Source organism: Leopardus geoffroyi, chromosome A1 (assembly GCF_018350155.1).
Source record: "Leopardus geoffroyi isolate Oge1 chromosome A1, O.geoffroyi_Oge1_pat1.0, whole genome shotgun sequence".
NCBI classification, from domain to species: domain Eukaryota; kingdom Metazoa; phylum Chordata; class Mammalia; order Carnivora; family Felidae; genus Leopardus; species Leopardus geoffroyi.
In genome coordinates this window covers 40,423,377-40,448,686 of record NC_059326.1, presented here as the reverse complement: position 1 = coordinate 40,448,686, position 25,310 = coordinate 40,423,377, and the positions used below count along the sequence as shown (strand labels likewise).

Below are 25,310 nucleotides of genomic sequence, written 5' to 3'. Positions count from 1 at the left end.
CTTAAAACAGGGCTGCCTGGCACATGGCAGTTTCTCAGTAAATAATCTGCTGAATGAACAAATTAATATTTTATTCCATTTAATTTGGGCTTTTACCCATAGCACCAAAACTATGCTCATTGATTGAGGGACCACAGATTTAGACAATTGATTCCTTACCTTATGAAACTATTCTTTATAAAATATTTTATTTCCTTGGTTTCATGAACTTCTTATTCTCTTAGGTGTTTGTCCTTTTTTTCCAACAACCTCTGAGTATATACCTCCTATGCACATGTGTTATTTGTTTCTAAATTACATAATGGTACATAGATATGTTTACCTATATCTGTATGTGTGTGCCTGTTAATAAATTACATATATACTCTTTATCATAGAGCCCTGAATCATCGATCGGTACCCTAACTAACTGCCGGGCTTCTTCTCATGTTATTTCTTCTTCAGCTTCATGCTTTAGTCAAAATATCAAACATTGGCCATTGATTCAATAAATATTCTCCATTCTGAAGGGCAGCTCCCCTCTACTCCACAAAGTATAGTTCTCAAGCTGGATTTTAGCTGAGCCATAAACAAATTATTGCACTATTTTATCAGACAGACTGTTTTAGAATGATGATTCATTTCATAGTATCATGGCATCATGTGGTTATTTCCTTTTTTAAAGGCTTTCAAATCAGCTACCAACAGCCAGGCTATCCCTCAATATTTATATTTATTCTCTTTATACTTATTTATATGTATTGATGAGGAACCACAGCCACTACAAAAGGCAACTCTTCACCTTTCAACTGTACTCATCCCAATCAACCACGAAGTGAAAGTATGCGAAGTTAATTCATATTACTTATTGCCAGGAATAATCACTTCTGACAAGAATTATTATTGATATGTGACTGGTGAGTAATTTAGCTCCACAACCCCATTCTAAGTATCTGATATTTAAAAGTATTTATGGTGCTCATTATCTTAGCATGGGTTTCATCCAAAAGCAGCACCTTTGGTAAAGATCTATGTGTAAATAGTCTATTTGCAAATGTTATCCTGGAGAGCAGGAGTGAAGCTGAGTGGGGGATGGAGAAAAGGGAAGTATTTATTTATCAGCTCGTATCTCCTACTGGCCAACAGTCACCCCAACATTGCTCCCTATGCCTTAAGTTCCCTTCACTTTTGAGTTCTGCATATATGATTGGCAGATATGTTTGTGTACCCGAGATGATAGTAAGACAAGCAAGTTGAGGCTGTAAGACAATCAGATTGCACAACACAAAGCTTCTGTTTAAATCCTGTGTGGAACTACACACTGCAGCCAAGTCAGAAATAGGATAGGACCTAGAGGACTTGGTATTGTACACACAAAAGAATGAATGCACTGCCTACTACAAACTCTATTAAATACTTAGGTGTTTTATGTTCTGTTCTCCAACTTGACATACTTCTGTGAAGCTTACATCAGCCTTGTTCATTGTTATTGGGTATTAATTCCTAGCATAAAATATTTTTTAAATATAGTTTTAAGGATATTTTAAATGAAAAATGATATAAGGCAACAAAATTACTTTTATTCTGAATTCTTCACGATAACTGTTTTTAAAAATATTTTCTGTATTCTTATGTAAAATGCAATTTCACTTCCAAAATTGCCTAATTCTGCCCTTCTAATACTAATCAGCTATTTGCTGAAAGATTTAAAATATTACATTCTAAACAAAATAGCATATATTTGTATAGGGTGGAGGGGCAGAATAATTTAGTTAAATTTAAAGTATTTTAGGCTTGAAGAAAAAGAAATACCTTATGCACTTAATAGCACTAATTTAAAAAACTTTAAACCTAAATGTTATCTCTTATGGACTTAGTTATCATAGGTAGTAATGATAAATAGTGTAGGTAGTCTTACTTGATTTTTCAGAATTTCTCCGAGGAAAGTAAATTATGTTTTCTTAAGGTATACTGAATGCATTTCAGGTTTCAGAGGCATCTTAAGAAATTTACTTTGGGGACAATTTTATTCAAGTGTTTATTAGAGATCAAGATATTTTATTTAACCTCATGGCTTTACATATAGGATATTATTATAATACGGATTCTTTGTACAAGGTTCTATATAATAGGGTTTTGTTATGTCAAAACAGTATATGACTTCTGCACTTCCACAATATAGAAAAAGGTTCATTTCACCAGTTGTCCGTTATCTACCCACAAAATGAACATTCTGCATTCTGCTGTGCAAAGTTATCAATATTTAACCAAAATTGACAGGACACTTGAAAACCAAGTGAACCAAGACTCATTGCGGGCAAGCTGAAGGTCTTCTTTACATGACATACACACCATAATAACCAGTGATCTATATAACTGTAATGTGCTTGGGTCACTCAAACAAATGGGGACAAAGTTTTGGCGTTCATGGGTAGAAATACTGCTTTAACTCAGGGAGTTTGAACCAGAAAAGAAGTTAATTGCATTTGAAAAGAGTTTGAGAATTATATTCTCCTATGACCTTGTGGATTTGTACAATGAGGCATTATTTCTACAGAAATCAGTACCATAAAGGACCCCTAAAGGCTGTACTGAGTAGTAAGTTTAAAATCATATAAAAGTAAAGCAGTTAAATTTATGCCAGTTTAGCATTCCTTTAAGAAAAGCTTCTATAAAATCTCACCTCCCTTTATAAGCAGAAATTTCCAGGAGAATTATAAGAGCATATAAATGAGTGGAGCAGGTTACTGAATATGTGGTATGGCCCCAAATAAACTGAATTTGATATGCTGAGCACTAATTTTCCAAAAGGAAAAATGACCCTACCAAAAAGTACTTCTAGTCTAAGTAGGTAATGGAAAAGCAAGGGCCCAAAGCTACTAAATGATCTGCAGCCTAAGATAAGCTACAGAAACCTTCCTCATCTACTTTTAACTCATTTTTTCCTTCAGTCAGTCACTTATTATTTTTTAGTCATTTGTTTGCTCTTTCGTTTTAAAAAGGGAGATAGCGCTGATTTAAGACACCGAGGCTACTGCCCTCTTGAAGCTTTCTCAAGTTCTTAACCTTTTCCTGGATTGCAGTTGCATATTTTTGTATTCTATTTGCTTCTTGCCTTATCATTTCAATAATATCTAGACTTCCCAGATGATCTATAAGATTTTTATTTAAGGTCTCTCTTCCTGGCATGCTTTGCCCTTCTAGTTTTGTTAACTCCTTCAATTTCAGTCGAACAAAAAACAAAACAACAACAACAAGTCCTTCATCACTAGTGCTAGCTGCAGCCACAGAAATTTGACTGCCATGTGTTGCTCTTCCTCAACCAGGGGGCTTTCTGGCATCAAATACTGAGCACTGACTACATACTAAGCAACAGAGTTTATATTCATTCTGCCTACCTGTCAATTTCAGACACCAAAATTTATTGGTCTTAGCATTAAATTACTTTCTAAATTGAAACCCTGATTACTTTAATGAAATATGGTCAAGCTGATAATAAAAATAACTATTCTACTTTTTACTTTGTAGGAAAAAAAGTGTTTCTCTAGAATTACTTCTTGAGCATTTAATTATTTTTAGAATCTATTAACAAAATGTGCCACAATGACAAAATATTTTCATATCATGGTGCGAAGAACAGGTTTCCTCTCCTCTATTAAGCACTATCAATAGTGTTTAACAATTCACTTTGTTATCTGTCTGCATGTTAAAAATATTAAACAAAATATAGGGTAAACAAAACTTACAAGTGTCCATAGTTGCAGTTTTATTCTCTTACCATTACAGAACAATAGCGTTTCAAACCTGCAAACAACTTTTCTTCGTGACTGATGTCACTACTATTTAGCCCTTCGAGGTTAGCATTTATTGATTTTGCTTTTACTTTGATTGGATCTTACCTACCTCGGTGCTTCAGTAAATTGAAACCTTCTGCAGTTCATGGAAGAAAGCTAAGAGCAAGGCTATGAGAAAATGTACACTGACCTCAATTTGTTTCAGAGTATATTGGTAAAATCACTGTCACTGTGTTGCAGAAGTGACCTTAACTGGATTTGTGTAAATTCAATCCACAATATTCTAGACAGCTGATGGAAGACTGGCCTTAAGTGTAAGAATTAAGATAGTTTTAAAATTAAAAATACAAATATTTGTGACTGTTTTATAAAAATATTGTAACATTTCTCACATGCATTAACTTCTTTACATTCATTATATCGATAACTTATGTAAATATCTATTGTGTGTTGGCAAACGTGCTGGTTGTAGTGGGTTACAAAACAGAATACTGTGTGCTTCACAAAATAGTAAAGGATGCACTCTAAAGTTATTTATTAAAGGATGTAATGTAAAGATAATTAAAATTATGAGGTATTTTAACAAATTACACACATTAGGGGAACTGTGGAAGCACAGATTAAAGGATGACCATATAAATTATGGTGAAAGCTGAGGCTCTTTTGTGAGTAAAATGGGAGTCATTCTTGATAATTATTCTGGACCAATAAGGGAAAACAAACTGCATACAGAAACTGAAATAATGGGCACACTAGCCTGGTAGAGGAAGAAGACTCTACAAGGAATTTACACTTGAGCTGGAAGCTACTCAAAGAGAGCGAGTGGGCAAAAAGGAAAGGAAATTCAAGGCTGATAGCATCCAGCTATGAGATGAAGCTGAGTAGGAAAAGAACTTTGGAAAACTGCGAAATGTGATCAATAAATTCTTGCTAAATGAATGAATTACTATGAAAGTCAAGGAAGGTAAAGTAACCATCCTGAGTCTCAGAGTGTAATCATAATGTGCCCTTTTACTTTAAAAAAAGAGAGAGGACAAACTCTTCATCGATATTAAAGTTGTGTTTAATTTCTCTGTCTTTGAAACTGATGTGAAGAAATAAACTTTGTTTTATTCTTCTCAAAGGACTATGTTAAATACAATGGAGTTTTGGGGTGACAGAAATAATCTATAACCCTTTGCTGATTTGCTCGATTTGTGGCACACTGTTCATTTTTATCAAAAATTAACTGAAATGAAAGCTGCATGACCCCAAGTGATGATTACACACAGACACACACACACACACACACACACACACACACACACACAAATCTGGTATTTTGAACCAATGTGACAATCCTGCCACAATTTTTAATGGGAATTGCAATTTTATTTATCTAAAACTTTCAGATATTGAGAATTAAATATAATTTCTGTAGCCAAAAATTAAAATTAAAATAATCAGCGGCATACAGTTCCAGTTTTCTAATTTAATATTTTTCTTCCTTTATGAATTTGGATGTTCTGAGATCAGTTGGCCAACTCAACCCAGTTTTCTCAGGGTTTTCCCAGTTTTAGCTTTCTAAGTCCCATGTCCAGCAAAACTTCTCAGTTCTGAGCAAGCTGAAATTTTTGGTCCCCCTAATATTTTACTCATGATAGATGCAAGCAAGAACAAAATGGTTGCTTTTCAGGTAACATCAATTTATTTGCCTTGCCTCTGTAAGTGAACACTGTAATTTGAAAGGTTTGACTTCATGAGTTCTCCAGGTCAAAAAACCATCTGATTCTTTGGTACAGCTTCAAATATTGGTAATATGATCCACAGACAAATAATTCAATTGGACTGTTAGAACATTCTACTTAGTATTGCAAAATGCTACCATAAGGAGAGGGGGAAAGGCAACATATCTGCATAAATATTTGTATTCACTCATGAAAAAAATAAATTTTCTGTCATACTGAGAGGTAAAGAGGGCTCTGAACAAAGGAGAAGAGACTCAAACCAAACAATCATGGGCAGGACAGCCACCCATCATTCTATTACTTCAGCAAAATATTTTAAGAACTACAATTACTAGAATAGTTTTGGACTTATATTAAATCTGCCTTGGTGACTGAAGTCAATTTTTATCTTGCATTTTACCATTTTTGTTTTTTATATTCCAGACTTATATGAAGAAAAAAAAATAGTATAAATTAGGGAATTATAAAATTCTTTTAAAATGCACCATTTGTATGGATATAAATATATGCATAAATATACATGTACACATATGTATGCATCTATCATTTACTTAACATCTTTTACCCAACCTCAAATCTCACATGATATTTTTGCATACCATATACAAACTCTGGTTTCTCTAAAACAATTGAATCACTGTCCCTTGTGGTCAACTTCTTTCAAGCATTATGATTGATCTACTCAGTATCAATAACTACTTTCTAGTAATAAATATCTCAGTCCCATATGCCTTTACTATCATTATCCAAATAAAATGAAGTGAACACAGCCTGCCCTTATGTTTCCTCAGGGAAATGGGAATCTTGCTCTTCTTCCCCTGAGACATTTTCTACCTTCACTTTCCTTTCCTGGTATCCAGGCTTTACAGCCTTCATCAGGTGTATCAAATTCAACTGAATATTTCCCAAACTGTAAGTTGAATTTTATGGTATATTTTTGGAAGATAAAATCAGAAAAGAAATGAATACCTTTCCTACTGTAGGGAAAGTGAAATTATTGATAGAACAATAATGTAATTCTAATTAACTGTTTTAAAATAGAAGTCTTATGGATCTATAAGCCCAGATTATCAAGAATATTTGTTTTAAAAACAAGTTCACTGATGTTTATAGAAGTTCCCAATCTTTAAAACATAATTAGTTTTATACAGTCCAAACATGAACAGAACTTGAAAACCATCCCTTTCATACACACTAGAAAAAAGCTGAACACACTTAAACATCAGCAATTTTGCTTAGATACATCACAGAATTGAGGTCACAGGGCAAAAATTTTGCCATGAAAACCAGAAAGACAAATATATACAGAGAATCACAACTTACCAGGAGTAGAAGGTGCTCAGCAGCAGAAGCTTGAACTGCAGTCATTATCAATAGGAACTTTTTAACCTGTAAATGACAAATACGGGGAGACTCAGTATAGATTCTTTTAAGAGTTAAAAACTCTAATAGGACCCACTCTTAGAGAAGCCACAACATCATGGTGTGTTTTACACCCAGGAGCCCTTGCAAAATTTTAACATGGAGCTTGGAGATAAAATTCTGGTGCTTCTACCCAGAGGAGGGGAAAGTACCTCTTCTGATACAGGCTGATAGTTCTCTGTTCTTAACAAAACCTGTTCTCAACAGAAACTATTTTATTAGAGACTGAGGAAATACAACTCTAGCCCCCTCTAGCCTTTTACTTGGGCGAAACAAATACCCGGCTCAGGCTCACTAGAAGACTGCAAATGAATCATTAGACTATAGAACTTTTTTCCTACCTCCATGCTTTATCACATCAATAGGGCTTCTATTTAAAGCAGGGTATTAGACCTAAAAGAACTGCAGACCAGACCCTATTTAAAAACTCTCTGGGTGGGGCGCCTGGGTGGCGCAGTCGGTTAAGCGTCAGACTTCAGCCAGGTCACGATCTCGCGGTCCGGGAGTTCGAGCCCCGCGTCGGGCTCTGGGTGATGGCTCAGAGCCTGGAGCCTGTTTCCGATTCTGTGTCTCCCTCTCTCTCTGCCCCTCCCCCGTTCATGCTCTGTCTCTCTCTGTCCCAAAAATAAATAAACGTTGAAAAAAAAAATTAAAAAAAAAAAACTCTCTGGGAAGGGGTGCCTTGGGGGCTCAGTCTGTTGAGTATTGGACTCTTGACCTCAGCTCAGATCTTGATCTTAGGGTCATAGTTTCAAGCCCTGAGTTGGGCTCCATGCTGGGTGTGGAGCCTACTTTAAAAGAAAAAAAAAAAAAAAATAAGAATTCTCTGAGAATTCCCAAAGTCAAAAGGGAAAACAAAAACAAAAACAAAGACACCATAGGAAGTTTTAGCTATGATAAACAGTAAACATATGCTAACTCTGAGTCAGAAAAACATAACTGTCTCACTAAGGCTTGTCTACCTTAGTTCCACTTACCCAATACAACATGTTTCGTTTTCAACAAAAAATTACCAGGTATGCTAAAAGGCAAAAAGCACAGTCTAAAGAGACAAAGTAAGCATCAAAACCAGCCTCAGACATAGCAAATGTTTTAGAATTGTCTGGCTGTAAATTTAGAAAAACTATGTTTAATATGCTGAGACTCCAGTGGAAATGGTGGACAATACACAAACACAGATTAGTTAGAGTGCCTGGATGGCTCAGTAATTTAAGTATCTGACTTTGGCTCGGGTCATGATCTCACGGTTTGTCAGCTTGAGCCTTGTGATGCATTCTGTGCTGACAGCTCGAGCCTGGAGTTTGCGTTGGATTCTGTGTCTCCCTCTCTGCCCCTCACAGGCTCACACTCTGTCTCTCTCTATGTCTCAAAAATAAAGATAAAACATTTAAAAAAAAATAGATGGGTAATGTAAGCGAGAGATGCAAAACACATAATAGAATTAAAGGAAAATAATAGGAAAAAATTGTAACAGGAATGAAGAATACCTTGGACACAGCTGAGGAACAAATCAATGAAATTGAGTATGTCAATAGAAATTTTGAAAACTGAAATACAGAGATGAAAGAGTGAAAAAAATGGATAAAAGATGAAACAATATTCAAAATTTTGGGACAATTACAAAAGTTATAATATATACATAATGGTAATACCAAAAAGAAAAGAAACAGAAGAAATACTTGTAGTAATAATGACTAATAATTTTCCAAAATTAATGACAGACACTAACCAGGATAAATATCAAAATGTCCAGACACAGGCATATCATATTCAAACTGCACAAAGTCAAAGATAAACAGAAAATTTCAAAAGTATCTAAAGAAGGGGGGAAAATATTACTTATAAAAAAAACAAAGTAAAAATTATATCAGACTTCTCTTCAGAAACAACGTAAGCAAGAAGAGAGTAGAGTGAAATATTTAAAGTGTTGACATGGAGGGAAATACTAACTTAGAATTCCGTATCCAAAGAAATTATCTTTCAAAAGTGAAAGGGAATTAATGATTTTCCCAAACAAAAACTGAGGTGATTTGTTACCAGCAGAACTACTTGCAAAAAAATGTTAAAAGTTCTTCAGCGAGAAGGAAATAATATAGGTCATAAACTTGGCTCTACATATAGAAGGGTGTCAGACAAGGAATGAAAACAGGTAAAATATTTATTTTTATTTTTATTTTTCTTAATTCTTATGTAAGAGTTTCTTCAACATATCAATAACAGCAAGCTATTTAGTAAGTTTAGCTTCTGTATAAGTGAAACGAATGAAGCAATGTTATTAGGGATGGGAGGAAAAAATAAAGAATACTCTGTTTTAAGGTATTTGCACTACCTGTCAAGTGACATAGTAGGATTTGGATTGATTATAAGTGTAAAAGCCTGAGTGGCTCAGTCAGTTCAGCGTCAGATTCTTGATACGGGCTCAGGTCATGATCTCATGGTCTTGGGATCGAGCTCCACATTGTGCTTCCTTCCAGGCATGGAGTCTGGTGGGAGGTGTCTCTCCCTCTCTCTCTGCCTTTCCCCCATTTGTCTGCACCCACTCTCTCTCTTAAAATAAATAAATATCTAAAAAATAATAAATGTACATTGCAATTTCTAGAACCACTGAAGATTTAAAAATAAAGGAAATATAATTGATATGCTAATACAGAACAGAAAATACACCAATGGAATGCTCAATTTGAATCAGAAAAGGCAGAAAATGAAAATATGAAAAAGAAACAAAAGACAGAAATGAATAAAAAAGAGTTAGAAATGCGGATATTAACCCAACAATACTATAATCACTTTAAATGTGAATGGTTTAAATACACCAGATGAGATACAGAGACTGAGAACAGGTGAAAAACCAAGACTCAATTATACACTGTTGACAAGAAACCTACTTTAAATACAAAGGGATAGAGAAAGATATATCACTCTGTCATTAATCAAAAAAGAGGTGGAATCTCTATCTTAATTTCAATACTACAACACTTCAAGGCAAGGAACGTTACTGGTGTAAAGAGAGACACCACATAATTTTAAAGGAGTCAATTATCCAAGAAGACATAATAATCTTTAATGAGTAAGCCCTAATCATACAAGGGCCAAATACATGAGGCAAAAACTGGCAGAACTGCAGGAGACATAGACAAATCTACTATTATATTTGGAGACTTAGCACCCTTACATTAGTAATTGACAGAACTAACAGACAGGAAATCATTAAGAAAACAGTTGAATACATTTATAAAATATTTCATCTAACAATGCATGAATACACATTATTGTCATCCTGAAACATTCAACAATATTCTTGGTCATAAAACACACCTGATCAAATTTTTAAAAATAGGCATTATACAATGTATGCTATCAGAAGAGAGTAAGGAACAGAAAGGTAGCTAGAAATTCCCCCCAAATATTTGGCAATGAAACTGTATCTACTATCTGACCCTACTCTTGGGTCAGAAATAAGTCTCAAAAAGTTTTAAAATATTTTGAAAAAAGTGAAAATGAAAAACACAACCTATCAAAATTTGTGGAATGCAGTAAAAGCAATGCTTAGAGGTAAATCTATAAGCCTCAGGTGTATATATTAGAAAAGGAAAAAAACATAGATTTAATGTTAATAAGCTAAGCCTCTACCTTGGGAACCAGAAAAAAAGGGCACATTAAATTCAATGTAAGCATAAGAACAGAAAGAAAATCCAAAAGCATACATCAATGAAATTGAAAACAGGCAGACAGTAGAGAAAAATCAATGAAACAAAAAGCTAGTTCTTTGAAAAGATCAATAAAATTGATACTCCCCCCTAGAGAGCTTAACCAAGAAATATTAGATAAGATATAAATCATTGATAACAGAAATGAGAAGGATCATTGCTAGGGCTACCATGAACATTAAAGATTAACAAAAAAAAAATACTATGAACAACTCTAGGCCCACAAGTTTGAGAACAGATAAAATGCACCAATTATTTGAAAGAAACAATAATCAAAAATTAATAAAAGATAAATGGATAAATAAATAGGCCAAAATAGATTGTAAAAATTGAACTGATAACTTTCCAAAATAAGAAGATAGGGGACCAGATGTTCTTACAGAACAGAGGGAACATTTCTTAATTAATTCTAGAGGCCACCATTGCCCTAATACCAAAGCCAGACAAATAAATTACCAAAAAAAAAAAAAAAAAAAAAAAGGAGTGTGTGTGTGCTGGTGGGTGGGGGGGGGGGACGGTAACTACAATAACCTTCATGAACATAGATACAAAAATCCTGAATAAAATATTAACAAATCAAACCCAACAATGAGTTAAAAACATTATATACCATAATCAAGTAAGATGTATTCCAGGTATGGAAGGCAGGTTTATATTTTAAAAAAATAAATTAGGGGCGCCTGGGTGGCTCAGTCAGTTGAGCGTCTGACTTCGGCTCAGGTCACGATCTCACAGCTCGTGAGTTCGAGCCCCACGTCGGGCTCTGCGCTGACAGCTCAGAGCCTGGAGCCTGCTTCTGCTTCTGTGTCTCCCTCTGTCTCTGCCCCTAACCCACTCACATTCTGTCTCTGTCTCTGTCAAAAATAAATAAACATTAAAAAAAATAAAAAAATAAATTAATGTAATTCATCACATCAATTTGGCTAAAGAAGAAACATATGATCACAGAGATGCAGAAAAAGCATTTGACAGACAAAAAAAGAAAAAAGCATTTGACAAAATCTAACATCATCCAGAATAAAATCTTCCAGAAAACTAAAAAAAGAGGTGAACTTCATCAACTTCGACATCTCCAAAATCCTACAGCTCATAATATACTTATGGTGAGAAATAAGAAGCTTTCTCAGTGAGATCAGGAATAAGGCAAGGATGTTCCCTCTCACCACTCCTTTACACATTGTACTGAGAGTCCTAGCTAATGCAAATATACAAGAAAAGAAAATACATATTGAAAAGAGAGAAATAAAACCACCTTTGTTTGCATATGACACATAACTGTTGTAGAAAATTCAAAAGAATTAACAAAAATACTCCTGGAACATTATGGTAGGTACTTATAGCAAGGTTGTGAAATACAAGGCTAATAAATGTCTGCCGCTTTTCTATGTTCCAGCACAGAGCAATGGTATTTGAAATTAAAACCGCAACACTATTTACATGACACCCCATGAAAAGAAGAAATACTTGGGTAAAAATCCAACAAAATATGTACAAGATATGTAAGAGAGAAACTACAGACTTTGATGGAAGTAATCTAAATGAATGGAGAGTTATTCCACGTTCACAGATTTGAAGACTCAATAATGTTTAAGATGTCAGTTATACTCAAATTCATTTATGTATTTAATATGATTCTAATAAAATTCCCAAGAAAGTTACTTTGTGGCTATTGACAAAGTGATTTTATAGTTTATAGAGACAAACAAAAGACCTAGAATAACCACAATGCTATTGAAGAAAAGTGAGAAGACTGACACTACTCAACTTCCAGACTCACTCTACAGCTTCAGCCATCAAGACAGTGTGGTATTAGTGAAAGAAGAGACAAAAGGCTCAATGGAATGAAATGGTGAGCCCTGAAATAGACCAACAAAAATACAGTCAACTAATCTACGATGTAAGAGCAAAGGAAGTTCAATGGAGAAAGTACAGTCTTTTCTATACATGATCCTGAAACAACTAAGTATCTGCATTTAAAAATATTAACATAGGCACAAAACATGTATCATTCATGGAAATTAGCTCAAAATAGATCAACTTAAATGTTAAGTGGAAAACTATAAAACTTCTAAAAAGTAACGTGGAGAACATAATGGAGAAAACCTATATGATTTTCTTTTGATATAACACAAAAGTAAAAGAAAAAATTATAAAGTTGGACTTCATTAAAATGAAAATTTTCTGCTCTGTGAAAGACATAGTTAAGAGAATTAAAAGATAAGCCACAACTGGGAGAACATATTTACAAAAAATGTATCTGATACAGTACTTGTACCTAAAATGTACAAAGACTTGCTGAAGTTCCACAATAAGAAACAAGGCACCCAATTAAAAAGTAGGCAAAAATCTGAATGGACACCTCACCAAAGAAAATATGCAGTTAGAAAATAAGAATAGGGGAAGATGCTTTTAATCCCAAACTAAAAGTTAAAACATAAAAATACTCAAAATTCGTAAGCAGGATATCCCATAAAAGCAGGATATGCCTTATTTTCTAGGCGGGCTAATTAAAAAATAAAATATTTATACAGTAATTTAAGCCCACAATATTTCATAAGTTTTGGGATTTTTTTCATATTCTGAACGTGGTAATAATATCATTACCCTCATAAAAAATAGAGGGGCATTATAAATTTGTTGTATGTTTGTCACAGGAATATTTTATTTAATAACAATAAAATTTAGATGTCAAAAAGTGAGGGGCAGAAGAAGAGGTAGTTGCAATGGCAAAATGGTAGGGTCTGATTGATAAGGAGTACAGATTCTTCAATGAACAATCTGAAATGTTGAAGAAAATATCTGTCTGAATGTATCTCTCCACATGGTTGGAGAAAATTTAGAATCTGTAGAAAAATTAAAGAGATACAAAATGCAACATGACTTACTGAAACATTCACTGGTAGAGACAAGTATTGCTTAAATCTATATAAGAGGGATGCCTGGGTGTCTCAGTCTGTTGAGCATTGGATTTCAGCTCAGGTCATGATATCGCGGTTTGTGGGGTCGAGCCTCACGTCGGGCTCTGTGCTGACAGCTCAGAGGCTGAAGCCTGCTTTGGATTCTGTGTCTCCCTCTCTCTTTGCCCCTTCCCTGCTCATGCTATCTCTCTTTCTCTCAAAGATAAACATTTTAAAAAATTAAATGTATGTAACAAATTCATCAACAATTAAACAAAATACCTTTACTAAAAACAATAGGTTTTCTATATACCAAAGCTATTATGCTTATTACTATGGCCATCACTGCATCTGATTCAGCAATTTTATGCTTATTACTACAGTCATAATTGCATCTGATTCAAAATTATACACAATATTCAATGTTTTATTACACATTTGACTCTTTTGAACTTATACATTCACATACAAATGAAACTGAGAAGACTACAAGAAGAAAAACATAAATTTTCTATTGTATATTCTAATTGCTCCATGACAAAGGATTTTAGTTTGTTTTTAATCTTAAAATTTTTACCTTTGCTTTTATTTTCTTTCACCTTTTATAGAAGATGGGACTCTATTGTCTCAAATCAAGTTATGTTCATCAACTAAAATCAGATTATGTCTCACTGAAAGGAATATGATTGATGTAATATGACAAGGGCAGCCAAATATGACACATCAGCTTCAAAATATTAAATGTCTTTGTGGATGAAAACAAAAATAAAATGCCTGTTTTATAAGGGCATAGAGAAGGTAAATTTAAGACTTCTCCATGTGAAAGCCCAGAATTGTATTAATTATAAAATTCCTAAGCAAAAAGATTCCAAATTCAAATACATATATAAAAAATGTAAAAAAAGGAACAAAAAAACCATAAGTGATCTTCATTAAAATACATTTAATCTAAGTTCCATTTTTAAGGAAAATATTAGAAGGTAACAATTGGAAGATAATTTTAATTACAAATTAAAAATTAGGTAGGAATGTTTTTTTTCCCGAGAGAGAGACAGAGAGAGAGAGAAAGAGCACAAGCAGGGGAGGCCCACAGGGAGAGGGAGAGAGAAAATTCCAAGCAGGCTCCAGGATGTCAGCATGAGCTAAACATGGGGCTTGAACTCACCAACCACAAGATCATGACCTGAGCCAAAATCAAGAGTCTGACACAACAGACTGAGCTACCCAGGTGCCCCAGGTAAGGAATAATTTTTTTCTTTTCTTTTTTTTTCTTTTCTTTTCTTTTCTCTTTTCTTTTCTTTTCTATTTTTTTGAGAGACAGCACAAGTGGGGGAGCGGCAGAAAGAAAGAGAGAGAGAGAGAGAGTGAGAGAGAGAGAGAGAGAGAGAGAGAGAGAGAGAGAGAGAAAGAGAGAGAAAGGAGACACAGAATCCGAAGCAGGCTCCAGGCTCCAAGCTCCAGGCTCCGAGATATCAGCACAGAGCCCGAAGCGGGACCTGAAGCCACAAACTGTGACATCACGACCTGAGCCAAAGTCAGATGCTAACAGACTGAGTCACCCAGGGACCCCATGAATATTTTTAATTAAATATAATGTTGACATAAAACTACTCACAATTGACTTATTTTTCTAAATATCACCTGATTCTAGCCTTATTACATTATGTGCTTGACTCTGTGAATTACATCCAAAAGTTAGTATTTTGTTGGAGTTACATAAAAATTAAATGAAAAATAAAAACAATTTTAATATTTTTAATATTTATTTTTGAAAGACAGACAGAGTGCAAGTGGGAGAGGAAGAGAGAGTGATGAAGACACAGAATCTGAAGCAGGCTCCAGTCTCTGAGCTGTCTGCACAGAGACCAATATGGGGCTCAAACTCATGAACTATGAGATACCGACCTGAGCCAAAGTCAGACGCTTAATTGACTGAGCCACCCAAGTGCCCCCAAAATAAAAACAATTTTAAAATAGTGGTATGGAGTTTTATAAATGTTCTAATTATAAATATTCTGTTTTGAAATATAGATGTATATGTATATATCTATGTATGTGTTTGTGTGTGTGTATATAGATAGATAGATAGATATACATGCATATATATATATATATATACATATATATATATATGTAGGTGATGCATACATATATATATATATATATATATATATATATATATATGTAGGTGTGTATATAGTATGTATTTCCATATATATGCTATCACTTGATCCTAGAATTTAGTTTCTTTTTCTTCACCTCCTACCTGTCTTAAACACTCTGCATATTCAAAAGATATTAGAATGCAGACACAGCTTAAAAATTAGTGAATATGCACAATCCCTTATTTCACATAAAGAATGCCTGCGAAGGTGACTTCCATGATTGTTCATTCCAACATTTACTGTGTAAATTATAAACTCATAGTTATATATGATATTTTCATTATAAGAAGTAATCAGGATCTAAATATAAACTAACATAATGATAGTTTTATTAAATATGTGAGCCATCACAGCCTCATCAGATCAGATATAGTATATTACATATTATTAATGCACAAAAAACACCATTTCCACTATCCATATGCATATACACACACAAAAATACACAAGATAAAATCTAAAAAATGTAGGACCTCTGACTATGCTTAGTGATTTTTACAAATGGAAGGAGAGGTATAAGTGCAATAGCATACATACTGTTAGGTACAGACTAAGAAGCCATAAAGGCAACATGAAACAGAGAACAATGCACTTACATAATCCAAAACTTGTACATCTATATTCTTATGCTGTGTTGAATAAAATAGAAGACAAAGCCATTAAATCTATACTGTAATGTGTTTTTTTTTTTATTTTTTTTCTTTTGGAGAAGATTACTATAATATATTCAGCCAGCTGACTTTTCGAAATTCTCTCTATAACAATAATAATAATGATGATACTACAGTTTTATAGAGTATTTGTTTTCCAAGATGTTCTGTGCTTATGTGTACATTGCTTCATCCATTCTGACAACATTTCTGTGAAGAAAGTGAGGCCAGGCATTATCTTCCTCGCTTGCCTTACATGTAAAGGCAGCAAAGTAAAGCAAAATGACCCACCGGATCATTTAAAAAACTGAAATCAGAATCTAGGCCTACTGATCTCAGTATTTTCAACTTTTTAAAGAATTATTCACCCTATTCCATGCTCCCTACTAATAGGTGGCTATCTCTTGCAAATAAAGACACAGCATAAGGATGACCAATTAAAATAGAACTTCAAATAAAAAGGAACTATTTACTTAGTATAAGTGTATGCCATGCAATATTGGGGACATATTTATACAGAAAAAAACTATTTGTTGTTTATCTGAAATTCCATTATTTTTTCTGGAAACCTGGAGAAACCAGGTAACCAGACCTGGTAACTATACCTGGTAACCAGGACTAAAATGTGAAAACAAAGAGATAATTTAATTACTGACACAGAAAAGAGATACACTAGACTGTATCCAAATTAAAAATGTTTCCCCTACAAAGATACTACCAAAAAACTGAAAAAAATAATCCACAGAATAAAAGAAACTATTTGTAAATCACATATCCAATATAGGAATTTTATTCACATTATATATAGAACTCTTACAACTTACATATAAAAAGACATAAAATGGAATTAAAAATAGAGTTTAGATTATTTTAAAAGAAACTTGAATAGATACTTCTCCAAGTAAGATATTTAAATGGACAATTAGCATATGAAAAGATGTTCAATATCATTAGTCATTTGACAAATTCAAATCAAACCATATAAGATACCACTTCACACCAACAAGAATAGCTATAATAAAAAAGACAAACAGTAACAAGTGTTGGCAGACTGTGCAGTAATTAGAACACTCATACATTGGTAGCTGGACTGTAATATAGTACAGCAATTTTTAAATGCTCTGACATTTCCTCAGATGTTCAACATAGTTATCATATGACCCATCAATTCCAGCCCTATTTATGTACCCAAGACAAATGAAAATATATGCCCACAGAAGTACTTTTACTAGTATGTCCATAGAACATTATTCAAAATAGCTACAAGTTGGAAATAATCCAGATGTCCATTAGTTGCTGGATGGATAAACACAATGTGGTTTGTGTCCATACAATAGCATATGTTTGGCACTAAAAGGAATAATGATACATGCTATAACATGGATGGACCTTTAAAAAAAGGAAGCAAAATAAACCAATCACAAAAAACTCCATCTTATGAAAATTCATTTATAGGAAATGTCAAGAACAGAGAAATATACACAGGCAAATATTTGATGAAAGACTGACTAGGACTAGAACACAGGGAAATAGAGTGAAGGAGAAAGTTTGCTAATGAACACGGGTTTCTTTTGGGGGTGATCAGAATGTTCTTTCTCAACTTAAGACTGCAGTGATGGCTTCACAATTCTTTGAATATACTAAAATCATTGAAATGTACATTATAAATGAGTAAATTTATACAACATGAATTATAACTGAATAAAGAGGTAAAAATTAAGGGGAAATACTCCAAGGATTTTTTATGCTTTCAGGTCTCACATTTAAGACTCTAATCCATTTTGAGTTTATTTACGTGTACGGTATAAGAAAGTAATTCAGTTTTATTCTTTTGCACATAACTGTCCAATATTCCCAACACAATTTTTTGAAGAGACAGTCTTTTTCCATTGCACATTTTGTCTCCTTTGTCAAAGTGTAATTGACAATATAAAACTGGGTTTATTTCTAAGCTCTCTATTCTGTTCCATGGATTTATAGGTCTCTTTCTCTGGTTTTTTTTTTTTTAAGATTTATTTCTTTTTGAGAGAGAGAGAGAGAGTGTGTGTGTACAAGCAGGGAAGGGGCAAAGAAAGGGGGACAGAAGACCTGAAGCAGCCTCTGCTCTGACAGCAGTGAGATCATGACCTGAGCTGAAGTCGGACGCTCAACCAACTGAGCCACCCAAGTGCCCCAGGTCTCTTTTTATGCCAGTACCATACTATTTTGATTACTACTGCTCTGTAATATATCTTCATATCTGTAATTAGAATACTTCCAGTTTTGTTCTTCCTTTTTTGGAAATTGCTTTGGGTATTTGGGGTCTTTTGTAATTCCATACAAATTTTAGAATTATTTATTCTAGTTTTGTGAAAAATATCATTGCTATTCTGATAGGGATTGTATTAAATCTATAGATTGCTTTGGACAGTGTGGACATTTTAACAATATTGATTATCCCAATCTATGAGCATGGAATATCTCTCCATTTGTTTCTGTCATCTTCAATTTACTTTGTCAGTGTTTTATAGTATTCAAAGTAATAGGTCTTTAACGTCCTTGGTTAAGTTTATTCCCCGGTATCTTACAATATTTGGTGCAATCGTAAATAGGATTGTTAATTTCTGTTTCTGCTACTTCATTATTAGTGTATAGGAATGCAACAGATTTCTGTACATTGATTTTGTATCCTGCAACTTCACTGAATCCATTTATTCTGGTAGTTTTTTGGTGGAGTCTTTAGAATTTTCTGTATATAGTATCATGTCATCTGCAAATAATGAGAACTTTACTTCTTCCTTACCAATATGGATGCCTTCTATTTCTTTATGTTGTCTAACTGCTGTACCTAAGACTTCCATTAGTACTATGTTGAATAAAAGTGGTGAGAGTGAACATCCTTGTCTTTCTCTTGACCTTAGGGAAAAAGCAATCCATTTTTTTCAAGAGTTTGATGTTGCCTGGGGGTTTTTCATATAAGGCCTTTATTATGTTCCTCCAGACTGACTTTGTGAGGGTTTCTATCATGAATGGATGTTGTACTTTGTCAAATGCTTTCTGCATCTATTGAAATGATCACACAGTTTTTATCCTTTCTCTTACTGATGTGATGTATCATGTTGATTGATTTATAAATATTGAACCATCCTTGCATCTTAGGAATCAATCCCACTTGATTGTGGTGATTCCTTTTTTCTTAATGTTTGTTTGTTTGTTTGTTTGTTTGTTTGTTTGTTTTTGAGAGAGAGAGAGAGAGAGAAGGCATGGGAGAGTGACCAAGAGAGAAGGAGACAGAGAATCCAAAGCGGTCTCTGTGCTGACAGCAGAGAGCCCCATATGAGGCTTAAACTCATAAACCATGAAATCATGACCTAGGCCAAAGACAAGAGTTGAACACTTAACCAACTGAGCCACCCAGGTGTCCCTGATTCTTTTGATGAATTGCTGGATTTGGTTTGCTAGATAATATTTTGCTGAGGATTTCTGCATCTAAGTTCATCAGAGATAATGTCCTATAGTTCTTTTTTAAAAAATGTTTACTTATTTGAGAGACAGAGAGGAGTGAGCAGAGAAAGAAGGAAAGAGATAATCGTAAGCAGTCTCCATGATATTAGTGCAGAGCTCAATGTGGGGCTCAACTTCATGAACCATGAGATCATGACCTGAGCCAAAACCAAGAGTCAGACTTTAACCAACTGACCTTCCCAGGCACCCTGTGGTTCTCTTTTCTGTAGTTTCTTTATCTTATTTTGGTATCAGGGTAATGCTGGCCTCATAAAATCAATGTGAAAGTTTTCCTGCCTTTTTTTTTTTTTTTTTGAGTAGTTTGAGAAGAATAGGTATAAACTCTTCTTTAAATGTTGGTAGAATTCACCTGTGAAGCTGTATGGTCCTGGACTTTTGTTCATTGGGAGTTCTTAGAATACTGGTTCAATTTCATTGTGAGTAATTGGGCTAAAAAGTTTTCTGTTTCTTCCTAATTCATTTTTGGGGGATTTGTGTTTCCAGGAATTTATTTCTTCTAGGTTGTCCAATGTGTTGTCCCATAACTTTTTCATAATATTCTCTTAAAATCCTATGTGTTTCTGTGGTGTCAGTTGTTAGATCTCCTCTTTCATTTCTCATTGTATTGGAGTGTTCTCTCTCTCTCCCTCTCTCTCTCTCTCTCTCTCTCCCCCCTCTGTTTTTAATTTTTATTTTTATAATTTTTTATCAGACTAGCTAAAAGTTTATCAATTTTGTGGATCTTTTCAAGAAACCAACTCCTTGTTTCATTGATCTGTTCTATTGTTTTGTAGTTTCTATTTCACTCATTTCTGCTCTAATCTTTATTTCCTTCCTTTTACTAATTTTGGGTTTTATTTGCTCTTCTTTTTCTAACTCCTGTAGCTATAAGGTTAGATTGTTTGATATTTTTCTTGTTTTTCTGTTTGGATGATTTTTCCTTCTATTTAAGTGGCATGTTAAAGTCCCCTATTATTATTGAATTACTACTGATTACTTCCTTTATATTTGTTATTAGCTGCCTTGTGTATTTGGTTGCCCTCATGTTGGGTGCATAAATACTTACAATTGTTGTGTCTTCTTGTAGGATTGTTCTCTTTTGTCTGAGCAATTCTTTATCTCTCCTTCTATTTTGGATGATAATCTTTCTGGATAGAGTATTCTTGGCTGAAGTTTTTGTTTTGGTTTGGTTTTGGGTTTTTTTGTTTTTGTTTTGTTTTTGTTTTTGTTTTTCTTTCAGCATTTGGAATAGCTCATTCCCGTCCTCCTGGCCTGCAAAGTTTCTCCTAAAAAATCAGCTCATAGGCTTATGGTGTTTCCCTTATATGTAACTTTTTTTTTCTTCTCTTGCTGCTCTTAAAATTGTCTCTTCATCACTACTTTTTGTCATTTTAATAATTATGTTTCTTAGTATGAACATCCTTGGGTTGATTTTGTTGGGGCTCTCTGTGCCTCCTGGATCTAGATTTCTGTTTCCTTCCCGAGATTCAACAAATTTCCAGCTATCATTTGGTCAAATAAGTTTTCTGCCCCTTTTTCTTTCTCTTCTCCTTTCAGGATCTTTATAAAGTGAATGTTATTATACTTGGTGTTGCTGAGTTCCTTAAGTCCATTTTCATTTATTATTTTTTTTTCTCTCTGTTTGATTGCTTTCCATTATTCTGTCCTCCAAGTCACTGATCAATTCTTTTGCTTACTCTAGTCTACTACTGACTCTATCTAGTATGTTGTTAATTTCGTTGTTGAATTCTTCATCTACAATTGGTTCTTTATTGTTGTCGATCTCTTTGTTGAGGATCTCATTGAGTTCCTACACTCTTTTCCAGTCCAATGAGTATCTTTGTGACTTTAAATTTTCTATTAGACATATTACTTATCTATGTTTCATTTAGCTCTTTCTGTGATTTTTGACCTGTTCTTTCATTTGGAACATATTCTTCTGCCTCTTTTTTTTGTCTAACACTCCTTGTCTGTTTCTATGCGTTAGGAAAATCAGCCATGTTTCCTGCTCTTGCAAGTAGTGGCCATATAAAGATTTCCAGTAGTACCCTATAGTGTCCTCTGTTCACCTGGAGCTTCACGGGTGCCTCTTTATGTGTTTTGTGTGCATCTTCAGTCGTGGCTGATCTGTTTTTGCCATCAGTCATCTGCAACAGCTCTCTTTGCCAGTTGTGAGCAGGGTTTTGTCCCTGTGTTATTAAGGAGTCAATCTGAGGCTACCTTGGGATGGCGTTGACTTAGATAAGTGCTTACCAGAGATGCAGTAGCACCAAACTTCAGAGTGTATTCCTTATGTTGTTCTCTAAGAAGTCTTCATTGGTGGGCAGAGCCTGCAGTCTGACCTGATGACTGCCCCCAGCTCACTGTTGCTGCCATAGTGGGACTGGTGTGTGTGTGCTTAGCTTCCCCTCTCTCCAGGACAGGCATCACTTTGGAGTGGTATTGATCCCGGTCTGGGCTATTTGCACACTGTCAGGCTTTTGGCACCACTTTAGGTGGGCTCTGGCTAAGAACATATTGGAGGAGGCAGGTTTGTGGGAGAATGTGGGGACTGGACATGGAGTGTTAACAAGGTCCACACTGGTCCACTGTGGGAGAGGCCCTGCAGTCATCCAAAACCCCTGCGAAGGTTGGCTAGGCTGGTGGGAGAGTATCCAAAGAAGTACGTGGGGGCAGGAAAGCTGTTAGCAAGCTAGGTGGAGCATGCTGCTATGTGCTGGTTCCTGAAGTTATCCTTATATCCAGGGTTGGGGGCAGAGGAGGACAATGGCACCTTCCAGCTTCTCTTTTCCTGAGCAATCTCCCAAAGATCCCTGCCCCTCCAGGACAAGCTCTGAGATTAGTAAGCAAATGTCCATCCCATATACCCCAGGCATTTTGCAAACTGTTGCTTCTATGCTGTATCTCCATGGGACTGTTTGCTGTCCTCTTTATGGGCAGAGACTCAGTTTCCTATTACTTCCCGGGTTCTTCCAGAGCTAAGCCCACAGATTTTTAAAGTTCCAGGTGTTAAGTCCTGTTGATTATAAAAGTTCACAAAATTATGCCCCTCTGGTTTTCATGTGGGTTCCTCGTACCTGGGATGCTTAGTGTGAGGGACTGGTCCTCTCACCTCTCCATGTTAGTGTCCCACCCTCCTGGGGACAGTTGTGTGGGACCATTTAGCTCCCAACCACATTTCAGTTATTTCTACCCTCTTCTCTGTATTTCACTTTGGAGAGTCTGTTATGCCAGTCTTCAGGTCATTTTCTGGGTTACACTGATGTGAGTGTTTCTAGTTGTATCCATGGGAGAGGTGAGCTTAGGATCCTCCTATACCACCACCTTCCCTGGCAACCCCTCCCATAACATCTTGATTTCAGATTCTTAGTCTCTATAACTATGTTTTAAGCAACCAAGTTTGTGTTACAGTACTTCTGAGAGATTTAAATGTACATACACACATGCATGCATGCATATATATACATGCATATGATTATAAATGATATTAAAATAATATACATCTACACATATGATCATAAAACATGTAGTTAATTTGAATTGCAAATAAAGCTATAAAGAAAACTCATCCACTCATAGCAACATATGTATATTATCAATTCAAAGGTATGATCCTTCAAATAAATAAACTGTGACCTAATTTTGAATCTAATATGAAGTCAGCTGACATTATTTTCTTTTAAATAAGTTTTTATTAAGACATCCTAAATTAATCAAGTAGACTGTATGTAATCTAGACAAAAAAATAAAGCTTCAATAAAATGACTTTGAGAGCTCATTATTATATCCAAACTCTGAAAACATTTTAGCACAATGTGGAACAGAGTTTCATCAGTTTCTATCTAAAAGGTGTTGAAAAAGAATGCAGCCACAAAAGGAAAAACAGAACAGTAAACTAACACCAACATATTTACAATTTTGATATTATATATCTAAAATTTAAAACTATAATATGTTAAAGAAAGTTTTTGATATAAGGACCTAAGTAATATTTATTCAATGATTAAGTAAATAATGAAACAATTAAATGATTCAACTCAAATACATATGTATTAAATTATTAATTTTTACTGTGGTCACAAAAAAGAAAATGTTATCTTAATGCTGACAGTGTTGCTAATATTTGATATAAACCATATTACCTAGATTTATAAAGAAAAACATAATTTTAAAGCCAACTATTAAACCTACTGAAAATGAGATTTTTTTTTGCTTTTATACACCCTTATGCATTTTTTTACTTTCTAAAAAATGAACTGTCATTTCAAACTAATATGAAAAAAAAATTGCAGTGTTTTCCATGGTATTAGAAATTAATGATTTTTTGTTTGCACAGAATATTTTATAAGTAGATGTGGGAAAATGGAATGCTAAGTAACTGGTAAATTGGATTATTTTATTTGTAAGCAAGATTAAATTTCTTAATGTAATTTCTTACTATAATTCTATATCTTATGGACATACATTAACACACTGTAGACAGCACCTGTGTGTATGTGAAATTATACATGTATATGTGTATTTGTGTATGTGACACAAGTGCATGTGTGTGTGTAGCATCTATAGAAATGTTCCTTTTTTTTATTTCAGTACACTGGTAATTAGTAATGACTAAAATAACTACATTCTTTTAACAAATGGTTTTTCCGTTTTTAATAATTTATCCTCCCATTATTTCTTTACTAAGTATATTTCTCAAAAGTAGAGACTAGAGAAACTAGGCAAACAGATGTAGGTAAATCCATAGGTATCATGTTAAAACCAATCATAAACATACTGTGAACTGGTGTTAAGTTACATACCAGGCCAGCTTCAAAAATGATCAAACTGTGTAAGGATAACTGAAACCTGTAACAGAGTAAACACAGTGTTAGGATAATAGGGTGCTGACAGGGCAGATGCCTTCCAGCTGAATCATTTTTCCATTCCTGGAAGATTTTGAAATGGAGAATTAAGCATTGTCTACCTCAGGGTTACTCAGTCAGAATGTATTTCTGCAGATGAGCTGGTGATATGACACAGAAACACACAGTGATAAGTCTTATAGAGTCCCCGTGCTTGCAGGCATGAGTCCTGCACATTGAGCAGCCTGGGTCAACGCGGCATCCTCAGTTTGTTCTAGACAATGGCAAATAGAAAACACCAGGTAGCTGTAGAACAATACTTGATGGGAAAATAAGCCAAGCATTATACTGTGATGTCTTGTGACACAATTGAGAAATGAATCTTTCAGGGGGCCTGTGGAGAAATTCATAAATATGTAAAACAGTTAAGTCTTTGGAAGGTAGATTACTTTGTAGGATTAGATTTAGAAATTGGGCAGGCTATAGCTTTCTTATATATAAGAGCTTGGTGACTGAAAACAAGACTTTTGATAAATAGCATACATGTAACAGCAAGGAGCAAATCTGGAGATATAATCTATGAATTGGCGTTTAGCCAGTGTACTTCCAACATTGGTTATTATCAGATCATCCAAGTCAGGC

At 34.4% G+C, this 25,310-nt stretch overlaps 1 long non-coding RNA gene across 1 annotated transcript in view; it reads right to left on the bottom strand.

The window, feature by feature from the left end:
• Positions 1–24,672, bottom strand: part of LOC123578927 — a 161,964-nt gene extending 137,292 nt beyond the window's left edge. The window contains exons 1-2 of the long non-coding RNA XR_006702634.1: positions 24,627–24,672; positions 6,824–6,889 (exon numbers count right to left, since the gene is read on the bottom strand). This is a non-coding gene — a long non-coding RNA (uncharacterized LOC123578927). The remainder of the gene's footprint in view (positions 1–6,823; positions 6,890–24,626) is intronic.
• Positions 24,673–25,310: the final 638 nt, after the last annotated feature.